The sequence below is a fragment of the Phalangium opilio genome, unplaced genomic scaffold, assembly GCF_054372755.1.
Source record: "Phalangium opilio isolate 3A_F unplaced genomic scaffold, DU_Popi_V2 ptg000045l_1, whole genome shotgun sequence".
NCBI lineage: Eukaryota > Metazoa > Arthropoda > Arachnida > Opiliones > Phalangiidae > Phalangium > Phalangium opilio.
In genome coordinates, this window is record NW_028324168.1 from 4,459,969 (window position 1) to 4,477,678 (window position 17,710).

Below are 17,710 nucleotides of genomic sequence, written 5' to 3' on the forward strand. Positions count from 1 at the left end.
CGCGATCGTTATCTACAGTTTTAATACTTCACTCTTCAAAGTGGCACGTGCCAAAAGCTTAATATAATCCGAAAGATTTCGACAATTCCTGGAAAAACCTTTTTGGAAATTAGAAAAATTGTTGGTACACATATTTTGTAATTATTTAATTGGTCCCCCATTTAGAATAAATCATGTTGGAGAGGAAGGAAAAACGTACGTTGGCGAGATATTTTTCTAGACTTCTTTTTTCTTTCTTTTTAAATGAATTTCATGATATATTGATTAGTCTTTGGAGCAAAATTGATATAAGTTGAAATTTAGGTTATTTCTTTTTCAGGCGCCTTTGCCTTAATTGTTACGAAGGTTCCCTGGGTTGATTAGTTTGTTAAAAGTTCAGGGTGCGACATGACATCAACGATTGCCAATTAAGACATCATTACAATTAAGGGTCCTAATTTAATTAATTTTTAGTTATATAAATTAAATAAGTTAAATTTCGGGATTCGTGCAGATGTAAATAAATAAATATTAATCCGAAAATATTCTGGGGTATAGAGTGGAGGAACTACAGGACGTGACGAAAACTTTGGTAGTCTAAAGTGTATGGTTTGAACTAATGACTTCCAATATGGCCGCTACAACAAAGGTGTGACGTCACGAGAAAGTTCGTAGTAGCAGACTATATAGAATTATTAAAAAAATTAATGTAACTTTCAATTTAACTAATTATCAATATGAGTTTTCAATTATATTTAATCGAATTAATTACTAAGTTTTACTATAATTAGTAACTAAGCTCGTTAAAAAATTTCAGTTGTCGGTTAATTAAGCCTATAAGATAAGATAACTTAAAAAACCTCCCCCAAAATGTGAATATTTTCGACTTGCTATAATTTCGTTCCAAGATTATGTTAATTGAAAATATGTCTCGCAATGACGTTTATACACTAATATTATTCAGACATTTGAATTAAAAACTTCAAAAAAAAAAATTGTCTTTTTTTCCGGGATTGCAGATCGTTATCTTATTGCCGTGCCACAATGCCACGTGGCAAGACTTGAAATAAAACCGCAATTTCATCAGTTTTCTTAAACTTAATATATTAAAGTGTTTTTTCGTTAATTATTTTTCACTGACAACTTTGAAATGAAAAACTAATAGAAAGAAAAAAGGCTATGATTTTCGAAATCAGTGTAGGGGGCCCCTACCATTAATTACGAGGAAAAAAATCGTCTTATTTTCCATAGTTTTATGACGTGGTTTGGCGCGTGTCAATGTAATATATGCTAGATCTTTATCTTAACCTCTTGGTCTATAGGAGTGAAAAGGACATGGTAAAACCGCTGACACCTCAATATAGGAAAATAAAGAAAAAATACCCGCGTATTTCCTTCATGTCTACTAAATAACACCAAGAAGTGATTTCTAGTTTATTAGGGAGAAGGTATAAATTCATTCATCCACATTTCTAGCTTTATCTCCAGTCCAAACGTATAGTAAGTCCGGAGTTAATCCCCGCCGCCTCTAAATTACAACCAGCAAGCATCTCATTGGTTCTTGAAAACGCACGTCAGCGCGACGACGCGAATGACGAAATTACGTGGTATTTTCCGACTGAGGAGATGCGAAATAGCCCGGACTCCATTTACGCCCCCCCTTGTATTTTGAAAGGGGGATTGGGGACTATGGCGCGAGAATACTTGGGTATCTTATACCTTCTTCCTAATAAACTAGATATCACTTCTTGATAACACACACAGACTCCTTGAAAAAGCGTCTAAAAAAATTGGAATCTGATATTTCACTAAAGAAAAGTTAGTTTTTTTTAAACTAATTTCGTAAGCATATATTGCAATTAAAACACCGATGAGGTGATAACAAAACCTATCCCAATTTGTTCGGCACGCGTCAGGATAATTACTAAAACGCTAATTAATATTTTAAAGGGAAAATAATATCAAATTTAAATTAAGGAATATTATTAAATTGAAATCTACATGTCCAAAATCGCAGTTTATTAATTCGTTGGACCACTTTTAAAATTCAAATCCTGTGTAAGACTGTTCCCAAGGGCTACTTAAATAATACCAACTTAAATACACAGTGTAAGGGACACTGATACTTGGGACTAGTTTAATTATTCAAGACACCAGGGGTCGCAAGTGACTTAAGTACCAGTTTGGAAAATTCCCTATTTCGAAGCCTGAATTCCATAACAAAAGGGCCAAAAGGCAGCAGTAAAAGCAGACGACAATTGGTGAAGCTCTATCTATTAAAAATACATAGGGTAAGGGTCACTGATACTTGATACTAGTTTAGTTATTCAAGACACCAGGGGTCACAAGTGACTTAAGGACCAGTTTGGGAAAAATCCTTATTTCGAAGCCTGAATTCCATAAGCTTACTTCTTGATAAGGCAGAAGGAAAAGCAGAGGAAAATTGGTCAAGCTCTATCTAATAGCGTTTTCCTTTTGTGTCCTCGCGGAGCGCTCCCAAGGAGCAAGAAAAATGGTAGTAGTAGTTTCCAGCTTCGTTAGAGACTGTTTTTGAAGAATAGGATCTCCTAGTTTTAGTCCTCCATGGGAGCGCTCCGCGAGGACCCAAAGGAAAACGCTATAATAAACCCCTTTTCAAAAGTCCAGAATGTAGCAGGCTGGGAAATAAGGATATTTTTTAAACTAGTCCTTTGGACCAGTGACCCCCTAGTGTCTGAAATCATTTACTGGTCTCCGGACTGGTCCCAGCCTTTGCTCTCCAATAGATTTGCAATTAATAAACTGGTCCCGAGGACCAGTAACCCCCACTTCATGAATTAAAAAACTAGTCCAAGCAATTAATAAACTGGTTTTGGACCAGAGGAAGTGTGCTATTTCCCAGCCTGGAATGTAGAGTCCGGTATTTGACCACCTTTGTTTTCATAAACCGGGACATTGATTGGGAGTATGGACAACAAAGATACAACTTCAAAACAATACGGAGCAAAGCCCACCGCTTTTGAAAACGATTAATTAACATGGACTAATTAATTAAAATATGTTTCACTATCCCTTAATTACAAGTTAAAACTTAAGGACACCGTCGCGTCTGTCGATTCCTTATCAAACAAAAAGAACCTACTTTCATCAAAACCGCTTAATCCACGCGCCATGAAAAACCTTTCAAACTATTTTACACATGCAAATTAATTTCCGTATAATAATTAGCTGAGTATATAATTAAAAATATATAGTCAAGATTTTAAAACAAATTAATATTTAGATTACAATCCAATATCATTAAATATGAATCGAAATTCGAATAATAAGCTAGACAATAAATCTTATCAAAATTTCGAAATAGATGACTAGATAATATATAATTACAGGTAATTAAAAATAAAACCGAAAATTTAACTTCAAGTTCGGAAATTTAATAATAATAAAAAATTGAGTTTACGTATAGCATAAGTTTATAAGCGATCCATAAGTATAACACTACCTATACTAATGCTAGAGACAGCTCGAGCTAGTTCAAGGGAGAACGACAAGCGAGAATTGATTGTCTACTCTCAGTTAATTTTGCAGGACTTCCATCTCATCCTATTTAGTCAAAATACTAAGCCTTTGACAGCGCCCCAGTCACCAGGTGTCGCTCGCTTTACCTCGAATCTATTACCTACGTTGCCACTTCATGACAAGCTCCAGTTTCTAAGTTACTAGTGACAAACTTATCTTACAAACTTATGATACAGCTATATCGGAACTAAGTAAGTAATATTATTTAGCCTTTAGCTGTTTTTAGACCCAAATCGAAAACCTTTTTTTAAAACAACTTTATAAAAATACCCGGTTTTTTTTCTTTCTTTTTGATTCCCGGGCAAAAGGGAACCTTGACATAATGTTAATCTTAAGTTACCACTTTCACTTTTAAAGCCCAAAAAAGGAGGGGGGGGATTGAAATTTAAACGTAGGGGGGACAAAGGGGGGTTATTATATAATGTAGGTTAATTGAAAACAAATAGTTTTTCTAAGAAAAGGAGAGAGAGAAGAAATTCAGGGGGAGACTCGGAAAATTACTAAGTTTTTAAACACTAAAAGAAACGGGTTTATTCCATTAATGAAGTCTCCCGATTCGCTATTTGAACAAAAAAAAAACTTCCTATAGAAGAAAGTACGCGACGATTCTTTTTAAGTTCACGGTGTTTTAATTATAGTTGTATAGTTATAACGTTGACAAATTTTGAAGTTATACAGGGTGTTTAAAAAGGGAGGCTAATTATAGAACTGATGTACAGTGGGAGGGATGGTTCTATGGGAAATCAATTTTGAGTCGAAACTGTAGTAACTTCTATGACATAGTTTATAATTATTAAGTAATTAAATTCTAATTTTGAAGCAGTCAAGACAAAAGTATCAAAATATCATATCAAGAAGCGATATCTAGTTTACTAGGGAGAAGGTAAAGATGCCTAAGTATTCGCGCGCCATAGTCCCAGTCCCCTTTCAAAATACAAGGGGGGACGTAAAAGGAGGCCGCCGGGCTATTTCGCCTCTCCTCAGTCGGAAAATACCACGTAATTTCGTCATTCGCGTCGTCACATATCACTTCTTGCTCTCAGTAACCAGTGACAAACTTATGGAACATATACAAGAAAGATAAACTTATGACAACGCTGTATATACTTCCAATTTGACATAGCATGCCCTTAAAAAAAACCCCCCATCTAGAAATTCAAGAACCCGTGCACACTCATCAGCAATGAAAGTGAAGTTAGGCAAGCGTAACTAGCAAATGGAGACAGTGGAATAAGAAGGCAATGATAGTGATGAATCGAATGAATGGACAATGGTAAGAGTTATAAAGATGCGGGTCACCTTTACGCGTCACGGAGTGGCAGACTATACCACTTTGGAAGGAGGCAAGACATTTTAAAACAATATAATAAAAAACAAAACAAAGGGTTGACCTAGACACGAATGGTTGAATGAATAAAATACCCGGTAAAAATAAAGAAAAATTATGGCGCGTAACGTCGAATGGCAGCGCTCTCTCACTTTCACTTTAAATCATGACGTCATCTAATTTAAATATAATGACAACAACCGGACTCGTCCCGGCCGGGTTTCGAAAAGTAAAAGCGCAAAGAATTTACGTCAAAAATTAAATAAAAATAAAATAAAGTGAACTAGATAATGATTGCCAATGTTATGGTCAACTATAGACTTAGACTTAGACGCAGTTATAACTTTCTAAGTATTCGGTGCCTTGCCCCAGGGGGCCGTTTATAAAATCTCTAAAACCGTAATTAAGGTCACATTGAAAAATATTAAGTCTGGGTTTTTAAGTATATTTAAAAAAAAAATTATATATTAATAATCGTCTTGAATAAATTTAAATCGATTAATCATTTTAACCCCGATTTTAACTTTTAAGTTTAAAAAGGGGATTAGAGGTATCACGAGGTACGTGCGTGAACATACAGGATCATTTAAAGGGAATATAATATTGACCTAAGGGACACTGTTTTCGAGTTATGATTTTTAAGAGTGTTTTAGGGATGACCCCTTAATTAAATTAGAAATAATTGTCTTAATCAGTTTCTTAATTATTTAAATTTAAGGGGTCATCCTTAAAATACTCTGGATGCAATCTTAACTCGATTTGAAACTGTCCCTTAGGGCAATCAAAATGGAGATAGAAGTCATATATTTTCGAGTCAAAATTGATTTCCCAAAGAACATCAACCTCTTAATTTATGCATGCAGACTTATCAGAAACACCCTGTATATCTCATCTATTTTCCTTATATCTTTAATGAGTTTGTAGTTTCTTAGTCAACCTTACTGTTATATTTCCTTTAACAAATTTATAGACCATCCTATTAATTCCAGAAGGGAAGCAAACACCACAGGGGCGGTGGATATCACCTTCTTGGGTTATTTCCCCATCGCCAAGAAGCACCGCTAGATGGAGGTGAAGAACTCGGGCTAGCTCCGTCTGGAGTTGCCTCTAGACACCAGGGCGTTTGTTTCTCTTCAAATCTTTAATGGAATTGTCTGTATTATCGACAAATCAATCGGCAACTATTGACATGTCCAGCTAAACTGCTATTTTGTTGTTTTTAGCCATATTTCTTTCCTACAAAGCAGGGACCCCCAATGACAAACCAAAATCAGGCAATAAAAAATCCACGCAAAAAATCACTTGGGCCACCCAACGGTAAGAAAAAAAAACAGGAAAAAACTGGAATTTTAAACGGGAAGGAGTGAATATATCTATGATTAAAACGAAGCTAGATCAATTTATGCCTAAATTTCCTTGTCTCCTTTTATATCACAAATAATCCTACATTTACGTTATGTTAAGCCTTAGCTAACCGAGGCTTAATGAATCTCAAATCTCAATAGATTTTATATACCCTATGATTATTGAGTAGGTAGGCAGGGAAAAGTTAGTAACTTCAAATCGACGGGAGGTAGAATGGTAGGATTGTCTGTCGATCGAGGTTTCCAGGTGACTCGGGTCACGTGCAAGCGGGGCTCTCAGACTCTCACCTAACCGTCAGTCACGTGTTAAGAAGGGTGCGAAATAATAATATACAGCCGGCTTTGAATCAATTAGAATACATTATACGGAGGTGTGTATTGTATTCAATACCTTTTTAAGATTTCTTAGAAAGTTTTATGATAAAACCCTCAGACTAGTCATATAATTCATGATAATATATATTTATGCAGGATTTTCTTTTATATTAATTTAGTTATTATTTTCAAATTAAAATAATATACCATGTACCATAAATAAAATAAGAAAAAAATATTGAAATATTGTCTTACCTTTAGTGTCGAAATTGGGGCAGATTTTTGTAGATTTCAGATGAAAATAATAAAAGATAATTATTTTCATGTGTTAAGTACAAGCTAAATGCGTGATCATTAAACGTAGATACAATGTGTCTAATTACCCCTATACCACCTTGAACACTAATGTATAGTAGTAGACCACAATTAGGTCAAATTACATAACTTTTACCATCAAGGGCTATTGGAATTTCGTGCCTAAAATATTTTTTACTCGCAAAATTACAGCGCACGCAAACCTAGCTAGCTAAGGCTGAGGCACACCTGTAAAACATTGCTTTGGGTGGAATGCAAAAGGTTCGCACAATTATAGGGCATATAGTTTTTTATTCTTGAATGATTACCGATCGAAGAAATTTACGATATAGAAAACGTGTGGTAAAACAACAAACTTAAAGGAATAATTCTTTTTTAATTGAAAAAGCGTATAAAATAATGAATATTATTAATTGGAACTATGTTTCTATCTACAATATTAAAGAAGATACGAGAGAAATTAAGTTTCCTTAATGGATGGCCACTACGCGTTAGGCTTTCCCGAGAAGCACCCCTATTGGACGACGGATCCGACCAATAGGAGTTACGGAAACTTAATAGCTCGTAACTTCTTTAATAATGTAGATAGAAACATGGTTCCAATTAATAATATTCATTAATTTATACGCTCTTTTGATTAAAAAAAGAAAGAAAAATATTCTAGCAAGAAGTATCCCTTTAAACATGGCGATATTAAATAAAGTAAGCAAAAACTAGGTTATATTCTATTATAGATAATCCATATCCAAGTCTAAACAAAACCCATTCTAGCGTCACGTTTGTAATTGTATATCTCACACTTTCGTGACATATGTCGTTAAAACAATGTTAAAAGAAAATTCATGTGTAAGGAAACTTTAACTCTCTCAATATGCAATGCAATATAGAAGACTCCATTAATCCCATAAGAGAAGCAAATTGCACCACAGGGGCGGGGCAGATAACAATCACCTTTTTGGGTTATTTACCTGGCACCAAAAACCACCGCTAGAGGGGGCAACGCGAGTCGCCTGTGTGTTGATTTCTCTGTGAGTATTTAATGTAAGGTTCTATTAGCTGCAAATTCTTGGTTTAACTCATGGCCGTTGCGGTTTTATATACAATGAAACCTTGGACGATGTGAAATTTTGACGAAGGATAACCGCGGAGTCAAAGAACTAAGAAGTTATTTAATAACTGTATCTCTATATTTTTTTACCTTCCTAATTTTTTTTTATCTTCTGGGCTTTTGCTTTTATATATATTGACATTTATTTTTTTTTATTATTTTTATTATTATTAAAATGTGATTGCCACTGGAAGACAAACTTGAAAATACTGTACTAACATGGTTGAAATAATTTTAATTGAAAATCGGTCAAGTATGGATGGTTCAGCTTTAAAATGGGTACAGTTTAATATAGTTTTATATATATATTAAAATTTAACGTATAAACAATATCTTTCAATTAAAGGGAATGCAAACTATCTCGATGTTTTCAACTTGCGTTGTTGGAAATTTGGGGAATTATAATTGCGTTATATGCTCTCTTTAAAGGATTAAGAGAAAAATATATTTTCTACAAAATTTAATTTGGTAAATAAATTAAAGAATTAGGAAAAACAATAAAATTCAGTTTATCAAAATAAAAAATGTTGTTTTCATAATTCACGATAACTAATCTATTTTTTTTTATGAAATTTTACAATCACGCGACTTCAAAACGTGCATGCCTAAAGTGCGTTTTTTTCTTTTTAATCTTAACAAATTTTTAAAGAAAATTCAAAATCTATCATATTGAACAAAACAACCCCCTCCCCCCCCCCTTAAAAAAAAACTAAAGAAAGTTTAATTTCTAGAAGTTTTTCATACCATTTATGCGACTTGGAAATTAAAGATGCTCAAAGACTACACTAAAAAACCCCACAACCCACAAAACCTGCTATAATATTGAATATATAACAACAGTTTTCAAATAGCTACCAATCCTCCAACATGGAGTTAAAAATTCAGTAGTTTAAACTACAATTTCAAAAAATTAAAAAAAATCACACCGCCAATAAAATAATTCCACTGAGAATAACAAAACAATTAAAAATTAAACCCATTACCGATTATCGCTTGTAAATAACCTCTCCATAATCAATTAAAACCCATAGAGATTAAAATAGGCATTCTTAATCCTTTAATAATTAAAAATTTACGCTCTTAAATTGTAAACAACGGTTTTTAACATGGCTCCAAAACTCCAAAGATATTTAAAATCCTTAATAACTATGCAATGTAGCGTAAAACTTCCTTGTTGTTAACTTGGTATCTACGAGGATTGGGTTTTCACCCTCGCAACAAATTGGCCAGGGTGGTATACAGTTCCAGGAAATTTTTGGGAGAGAGGAAATTGTGGGGAAGCAAATGTTTTGAATCTCTCCATCCCGGTTTTATTTTTTTTATTATTCATTTTTTGTAACTTCAACGTCTCCGGAGATCCTTTTGACGTAGTTTTTACGTCACTAATATTTTTGGCGACGGGATGTCTCGTTTCCCTATCCCATGGAGAGACCAGAGATATCATAAGGAGGTGGAAGATGGGAAAAGGGCCCGGGAATCTTGACTTCTACTAGATTATTTTTGGTTTTTAGGGACTTGTTGCTAACCCTAACCCTCTTCTAAAACTATCTTTGACATACTGCGTACATACTACTAAAACTTGATCTCTATTATAAGATTGAAAGAGTAATGATAATGTTTTTCTTTTTAAATTAAACAAATTTAAATTCATTGCATCCTGTTATATTGTATTTTTGGGTGTTTTTCCCTTCTAATTTCAACTGAATTGAACTATTACTATAGTTGTTTTCGATTTAATCCCTATGTTTTAGAGGTTTAATTACAATTAGTTTAAAAGGTTCGGTATAATAAGTGTTCTAAATAATGTGTTTAAGGGTTGTAGAACGTGAAATTAAGGACTCAGATGCAATTAAAGGGTTCTAGACCACGAATTGCAGTGTTCAGATACAATTGGAGAGTTTTGGAACAGGAAATGCAGTGTTCGAATACAATTGAATAGTTTTGGAACGCGAATTGCAGTGTTCAGATGCAATTGGAGAGTTCTAGAACACGAATTGCAGCGTAAAGATACAATTGAAGAGTTCTAGAACACGAATTGCAGTGTTCAGATACAATTGAAGAGTTCTAGAACACGAATTGCAGCGTAAAGATACAATTGAAGAGTTCTAGAACACGAATTGCAGTGTTCAGATACAATTGAAGAGTTCTAGAACGTGAATTGCAGCGTAAAGATACAATTGAAGAGTTCTAGAACGTGAATTGCAGCGTAAAGATACAATTGAAGAGTTCTAGAACACGAATTGCAGTGTTCAGATACAATTGAAGAGTTCTAGAACGTGAATTGCAGCGTAAAGATACAATTGAAGAGTTCTGGAACACGAATTGCAGCGTAAAGATACAATTTGAGAGTTTTGGAACACGAATTGCAGTGTTCAGATACAATTGAAGAGTTCTAGAACGTGAATTGCAGCGTAAAGATACAATTGAAGAGTTCTAGAACGTGAATTGCAGCGTAAAGATACAATTGAAGAGTTCTAGAACATGAATTGGTGTTCAGATACCATTGCAGGATTTTAAAACATAGTTTTAAACATTGGGGGATAATGAAAACATTTAAACTAACTCAAAGGCGTGTAAAAAAATCTTAAAAAGGGTTAAAAAATACTTTAAAGTTTAAACAAATGCAAAAACAGTTAAAAACTGTTGAGTTTGCTTTAATCAAAACCAGTTTGAAGGGGATTCCTCTAATTCCGAGAAGAATTTTGTCAGTAGGAGAAAAAATAATAAAAACTGCGCAGGCAGCTAGGCTATCCTTTTCAAGTATAAGTTCCTCCTACATTTTTTTATTCTTCTATATCTAGGCAGCGTTTAGGATAAAGTTTAGGATGTTCTTTATCAGGCAGGAAAATAAGTCGCCATTCCTAAATTCCGGTTAGCTCCAGTTATACTTATTGATAAAGAAAAGGGACCCGCAAGATTAAAATCATGAGTTTTGATAAGAATTATACGTATATATATACAGGGTGTTTCTGATAACTCTGTATGCATAAATTAAGGGGTTATTTGTTCTTTGGGAAATCGATTTTGAGTGGAAAATGTTCTATACTTCTATCTATGACATTTTGATTGCCCTAAGGGACACTGTTTTCCACTTATGATTTTCAAGAGTGTTTTAGGGATGACCCCCTAATTAAATTAGAAATCATTGTCTTGAATCAGTTTCTAAATTAATTAAATTTAAGGGGTCATCCGTAAAATTAATACTCTAGATGCAATCTTAACTCGAAAACAGTGTCCCTTAGGGAAAAACAGAATGGAGATAGAAGTTAATACATTTTCGACTCAAAAATTCAAAATTGATTTCCCAAAGAAAATCCCCTTTAATTTATGCATGCAGACTTATCAGAAACACCCTGTATATTACGGGGGTCTCTTTAAAGAGTAATAGATATTCAATCCATTGACGCTGGCTGCTATTAAAACAAACGAAAGCAAACCCACCCACATTACAAGAATTTTTCTCAAGAACGGATAGTATCACATATACAGTCACAAGTTTTCGAAAATTATCATAATACGTTAAAATATTTGATTAACTTATCATAACTGAGTGATGCGGTGTTTACTTATCAATACTGATACGTAATAAAAATTGAGGTCGATTGATTCTCTGTCAATCTATTTTAAGGGGGGAAGGAAGAAGGGGGGAATGAAGGAAGGTGCCAAAAGGGCGGATTAGAGAGTTAATTTAAAAATCACTTAACGAAAAATTTGATTGTCTTTATCAGTTGACATCGAAGCCCGTTGACTGTCAACCCGTAAAAGAGTATCATGGGTGTTTTTTTTATTTTTGTCATTGTGTTTCTTTTTCTAGCGAAGTAAATTTCAACTGATTAGACAATTAGACACGTGGTTTTAAAATAACAGGCGCCCTATAGATGCACGCTTCAAGGTTCGTGTATCGGTGACTGATAAGTAACATGCACGAATGGCAAAATTAATTATTATTTCACGTGTTTAACAAATGTTTTTGTTTTTTTTAAATTGAAATATACAGGGTGTTTCTTTCTGATAAGTCTGTACGCATAAATTAACCAGGGGGATGTTCTTTGGGAAATCAATCAATTTTGAGTCGAAAATGTAACTTCTATCTATGTCATTTTGATTGCCCTAAGGGACACTGTTTTCGAGTTAAGTTTGCATCCAGAGTATTTAGGGATGACCCCCTTAAATTTAATTAATTAAGAACATAGATATATTAAAAGGGTAGATACACAATTCAATGGGAGGTCGACGCGGAAGGGGCAACGAGCAGACAGCCGCTATTTTCTGGGGGTAGCCGTATAAAACGCCATCTATCGGTAACTTTCGAAACTAAATTTAAAGGATGAGCTTAGAGTAGTGGCACTCTATGTTAACCCCCTATAGGGCATAATAAGTCAAACCCTCGGAGATGCCATTACTCCATTTTATACGAGCTAAGAGCGGAAAAACGTATTTTATAAATTTTACACCTGTAAAATCTTTTAAAAAACACTTGGAACTTGTATTTCTACTTACTTTCGAGGAAATACCACCGTTTTCTAAAGGTAAGAGTCTTTTTTTATACATTTATTAGTAATAAAAACATTTAAGGCGAGCTAAGCCTTGGTCATGGCCATAATGTAGATTTGCACATAGAATGATAGAATGAAAGAGGCTGTACTTTCGTGACTTGGAAAATTTATTTTTTAGGCTTTTCGAACATTTCTATGGCAAAATGAGGTAGGAGACTAATGAAATATTTAGTGGATAATTTTGGAAGCAAGGTATCATTGATGAATTGGTTGTCTTTCACTATCATCAAGATTTCGATGTTATCGGGTGGCACAAATACTGCCAAAAAGCATACGGGTATGTTACACACGAAAAGCTGACCCTGTATCTGATGATAGACGTCTGAAGTTTTTCTCAGTTCCAGTTCATCCGTTTCTTCATCAATGTAAAGGTGAAAGTTACCCGAAGCTGCTTTTCTTCTGATAGTTTCTTTATTCTTGAAAATAGCGTAAGGGCATTTGATCTCCACTAAGTACAGCTGGTCCTCAACCAGTATAAGGCAATCGGGGCTTGCCCCAAGGAAGCAAAATTGTGGATTAACAATCAAACCCACAGAGGTGTGACACTGGGTATTGATGTGTTGCCTGAAAATTTGAAAAAGCAGCGGGTTCATGCTTCAATCCATGATCAAAGGACAAAGCTCCCATTTCTTCTAATGCTTCAGATTGTTGCTCGAGAGTCAAATTACGGAGAGTCAGTTTAGGGATAATTTCATCGGTTACATTAATTTGATCTCCAAATTAGGATGGAATCGCGAACGGTTTGAGCCGACTACGTAGTCTCTTTCCAGTGGTGGGAAAGAAATCTGATTTTGTAAAATGTTTTGAACAAATCCGTAAACTGGAGATATCAGCTGTTGTTATAGAATCAATCCACTTCTTTCTAGTGGCAGTCTCTTTCGGAAAGTTGTGGTAAGAAAGAAAACGTTCTTTACACCTACAGTTTGAACGCAGCAAACATGAGTTGAAGCCATGATTGCTACATAAATAAGTAAATAAAAACGTTTATGTTATATTTTGTTTTATGCCTTTAAATATAGAGACACACACTTAACAAAGTTTGTTATGGTGGGCACCATTATCGACTCTTATTTTAAGAATATGTAACAGTTTAATGTCCGGATAACATGATAAAATAACGTTTTTCAACGCTGAAAACGACGCTAATCACTAATCTGCCCTGTTTTACAAGACCAAGGCTTAGCTCGCCTTAAATGTTTTTATTACTAATAAATGTATAAAAAAAGACTCTTACCTTTAGAAAACGGTGGTATTTCCTCGAAAGTAAGTAGAAATACAAGTTCCAAGTGTTTTTTAAAAGATTTTACAGGTGTAAAATTTATAAAATACGTTTTTCCGCTCTTAGCTCGTATAAAATGGAGTAATGGCATCTCCGAGGGTTTGACTTATTATGCCCTATAGGGGGTTAACATAGAGTGCCACTACTCTAAGCTCATCCTTTAATTTAGTTTCGAAAATTACCGATAGATGGGGTTTTATACGGCTACCCCCAGAAAATAGCGGCTGTCTGCTCGTTGCCCCTTCCGCGTTTTTTCGTTAAGCCTAAGCCAGCGAAGTGGATCTAGACCCTTTATAGTTTTACTATATCTATGATTAAGAAACTGATTAAGACAATGATTTCTAATTTAATTAAGGGGTCATCCCTAAAACACTCTTGAAAATCATAACTCGAAAACAGTGTCCCTTAGGGCAATCCAAATGGAGATAGAAGTTACTTACATTTTGGACTCAAAATTGATTTCCCAAAGAACACATAATCCCCTTAATTTATGGATGCACACTTATCAGAATATCCTGTATTCAAAATATACATTGTATATATGCTAGAAATATTTAAATACACAATTCTTTCTGAAAAGGATCACTTGCCAAAAATCGGGGATTAAATCCACGAGCGCAACACATAATTTTAAAATCTATTAATTTACTAATAGGTAAATTTATATAATATAGTTATTTTATGTCTCAGTATTTACATAATCAAATTTCGCCTTGAAATACCTTTTGGTATATTGATTGTGCACGGGATAAGCAAATGAGTGGTGCTAAATTTTCGCTCGTTTCCCCGTTGTGGGCGTTAATCGTAAACGCATCGTCGGACAGGTGCCAAAATATGACTTCTAAAAAATCTCCGCCACTCAAAATACCTTTCTCTCTCTTTCTCTTTAAGAGCGGACCATCTTTGTTTTTCCCCCTTCCTCGCTTCGGCAGGTAAAATTCCTTTAAAGGAACCGTGAAAACTCTTAATTGACCTTGCAGATTCTTAAATTATTTAACTAGGGTCGTTTCTTGTTGTTGTTAGGTGTAATTCTAAACCAAAACAAAGATCAGCTACGATTTTGTTAAGTCTACTTTTCTCTTTGATTAAAATATTTCACTCACATTACTGGCACAAAATATGCTCCTACGTTTGTAATTAAACTTAATTCCAGTTTAAAATGTTTCAATGAGCGTTAATTTTTATGTCTAATTCACGTTCCAATTGTTTTAATGAATACAGTTAAGCCTAATTGACATTTCAATTGTTTTAATGAATACAGTTAAGCCTAATTTATGTTTGAATTGTTTTAATGAATGCAGTTAAGACTAATTGCAGTTTAAATTGTTTTGACTAAAGTTGTTAGGCCTAATTACAGTTTAAAATGTTTTAATGAAAGTTGTTAAGCCTAACTGCAGTTTAAAATGTTTCAATAAACATAGTCAAGCCTAATTCACGTTTCAATTATTAAAATGAACATTTTTAAGACAAATTCACGTTGAAGAACACTGTTAAGTCTAATTGATGTTTATATTCTTTTAATGCACACTGTTAAGCCTTTTCAAACTTCTAAACAAAATTTTCTAAGCCTACTTTTGAGGGAAAAGTTTTATTTTTAAAACCCTTTTTTTAAAGAAGGGAAAATATATAGAAAAAAATGTTCATGACATTTAGTCATTTACAGTTCCTTTGAGATTCGTAGAGCAAAACGGTAGTGAAAATGTAGGTGCGAGTGTATATTTTTTGTTGGTGTATATTATACACCTTGAACACGCGGGGGTTCCATCAAGCGCGTCATATTTATTCTTGGAGGTTTTTAAAAACAGAAAACGACACTTAACGCTTCATTAAAACATCTACTAATTAATCTAGTTGAAAATTAAAGTTCTTTAAAAAAAAGTACACGATACTTTTTTTATTTTTAGATACGGTCATGATTGAACGAGCATTTCTTAAACTAAAGAATCTTGGACTATTAAAATCAACACATCAAATATATATTTATATACATTTAGGAAGTCAAATTTTAAAATTGAAAATATTTTTTAAAAATAGAAAGTGATACTTTGTGTTTAATATTTAATTTAGATATGAATTTGTATCTCATATCTGATATTAAATATTTGTATTTGCAACAAATAGTAGAGCAAATAATCAATAAAAAACATTCTGCGTGTGACTTTATACGGTTAACGGTAATATCAATAAATATGTGCATAAATTCCCAAAATGCAAGTAATAATATATTTATAAGTACTCATCTTTATTGCTTAATTACTCGAGTCCTGATTGTTGTAAACTCAAGTATTTAGGTATCGTTGGAAAGCTGAGAAATAGGGTTATAACATACTCAAAGGACCTTCCTGTATCTCTTATAGAACCAGAGTTAAAAGATGTCATGTAAATAAGTCCATGTTAATCCCATGGAGAGAATGTTTGTTTATGAACATTTTGCTTAATTACTCGGGCCCTGATTATTGTAAACCCCAAGTATTTAGTGTCGTTCGAAAGCTGAGAAATAGGGCTATAACATACTCAAAGGACTTCTCTGTATCTTTTACAGAACCAGAGTTACACTGAAACAGATAAAATTATTCCCGAAAATAATCTTTTTTTTTTTTTTTTTCTTAAATGCTATTTTGAGTAAATTTTCCAAACCTTAAAGGTTAAATACATATTTAAAATTAACATAAAACGTTTTCTCCTAAAAACCACTTCTCCTAAATTAAATTCGGTTATATTTAATAATATTTACCATTTTAAAGTACCAGCAATATATACCTCCCATTTTTTAAAAAATAAAGTTTAAGTTAAAACCTGAATTTTCCATCAGTAAAATCAGGATTTATTTTAAGGAAATCATATCCCAGTTAAGTTTAAAAAAGAAAAAAAAACCTCCTTACAACCGGAATAAATCAAAATTCAATTTTAGAGAAAGCCCGGTGGAGAGATCCGTCTATTGTTTTATTTATATTTAAGATTTAAAGGAGTCTCAAGACATAGCAAAGAAAATTTTTTTTTGTTCTATAAATGCCGACCAAAATGGATTTTGTCTGATTTAATCGGGATTTTTACTTAAATGTTAAATGGACTACTCTAACTTATACAGATGGTCCGACGTTTTTTCATAAATAAACGTAGGTAAAATACGAGGGAATCTTCACTTTAATAAAATCATAAGTTAATAATAATAGGTTCCATAAGTTTGACACTAGTTCGAGAACGACAAGGGAGAATTGATTGTCTACACTCGGTTGGTTTTGCAGGAATTCCATCTTCCTATTTAGTAAAACATAAGGTTACGACAAACAGGGGGCGAGTAATTAAGCAAAATGTTCATAAACATACCCTCCATAGGAATAGCATTACACCCAACTTTGGAGGCTCGTAACTCTGGTTCTACTAGAGATACGGGGATGCCCTTGAGTATGTTATAGTCCTATTTGCCCCCCCCCATCCAACCATACTAAAGACTTGGGTTTAAGACAAACAGGGACCGAGTAATTAAGCAAAATGTTCACAAATTTAATAATTACCCTTAGGCGTTCCCATTTCCCACGACGATTTAGTGCGTAGCCCCTCGGACTTAAAAGCGTACTTACATAAATTATTTCTATACCCCCTTTTCAAAATGATTCTAACATAGGGTTAGTCCCCCTATTATCGGACGCTCCTATTATCGGACACATTTTTAAAAAGTTGTTTATAAAACTGCCGGGGAAAAAAGGAACACTGAAAGTTACCTAGTTTTAAAGAGGGTGTCGAAATCTGTATGTTGCATGTAAAAACAGAGAAGGGGCGCGATGTCAGAGGAGGAAAGCGCGAACGAACCAGATATCCAATTTTTTTGATTAATTAAAACTAATTGAGGGGCCGGAAAAATTCTTCCCCCCATTTTCAAATCGTGTTTTGAGGTATATAAATAGAAGC

At 33.7% G+C, this 17,710-nt stretch overlaps 2 long non-coding RNA genes across 5 annotated transcripts in view; one reads left to right on the forward strand and one right to left on the reverse strand.

Annotated features, from left to right (window-relative positions):
- LOC149676904 (uncharacterized) overlaps positions 1-17,710 on the reverse strand; it is a 117,978-nt gene that overhangs the window by 71,183 nt on the left and 29,085 nt on the right. The window lies entirely within an intron of this gene.
- LOC149676907 (uncharacterized) lies at positions 12,273-14,105 on the forward strand. Of its 3 annotated transcripts, none has more exons than XR_016366541.1 (3): positions 12,273-12,495; positions 12,575-12,887; positions 12,950-13,514. It is a non-coding gene; the product is annotated as an uncharacterized LOC149676907 (long non-coding RNA). The 3 variants fall into 3 exon arrangements; XR_016366542.1 differs by adding an exon at positions 13,868-14,105 and having other exon boundaries at positions 12,301-12,495; positions 12,575-13,785; XR_016366540.1 differs by adding an exon at positions 13,542-14,105 and having other exon boundaries at positions 12,309-12,495; positions 12,575-13,413.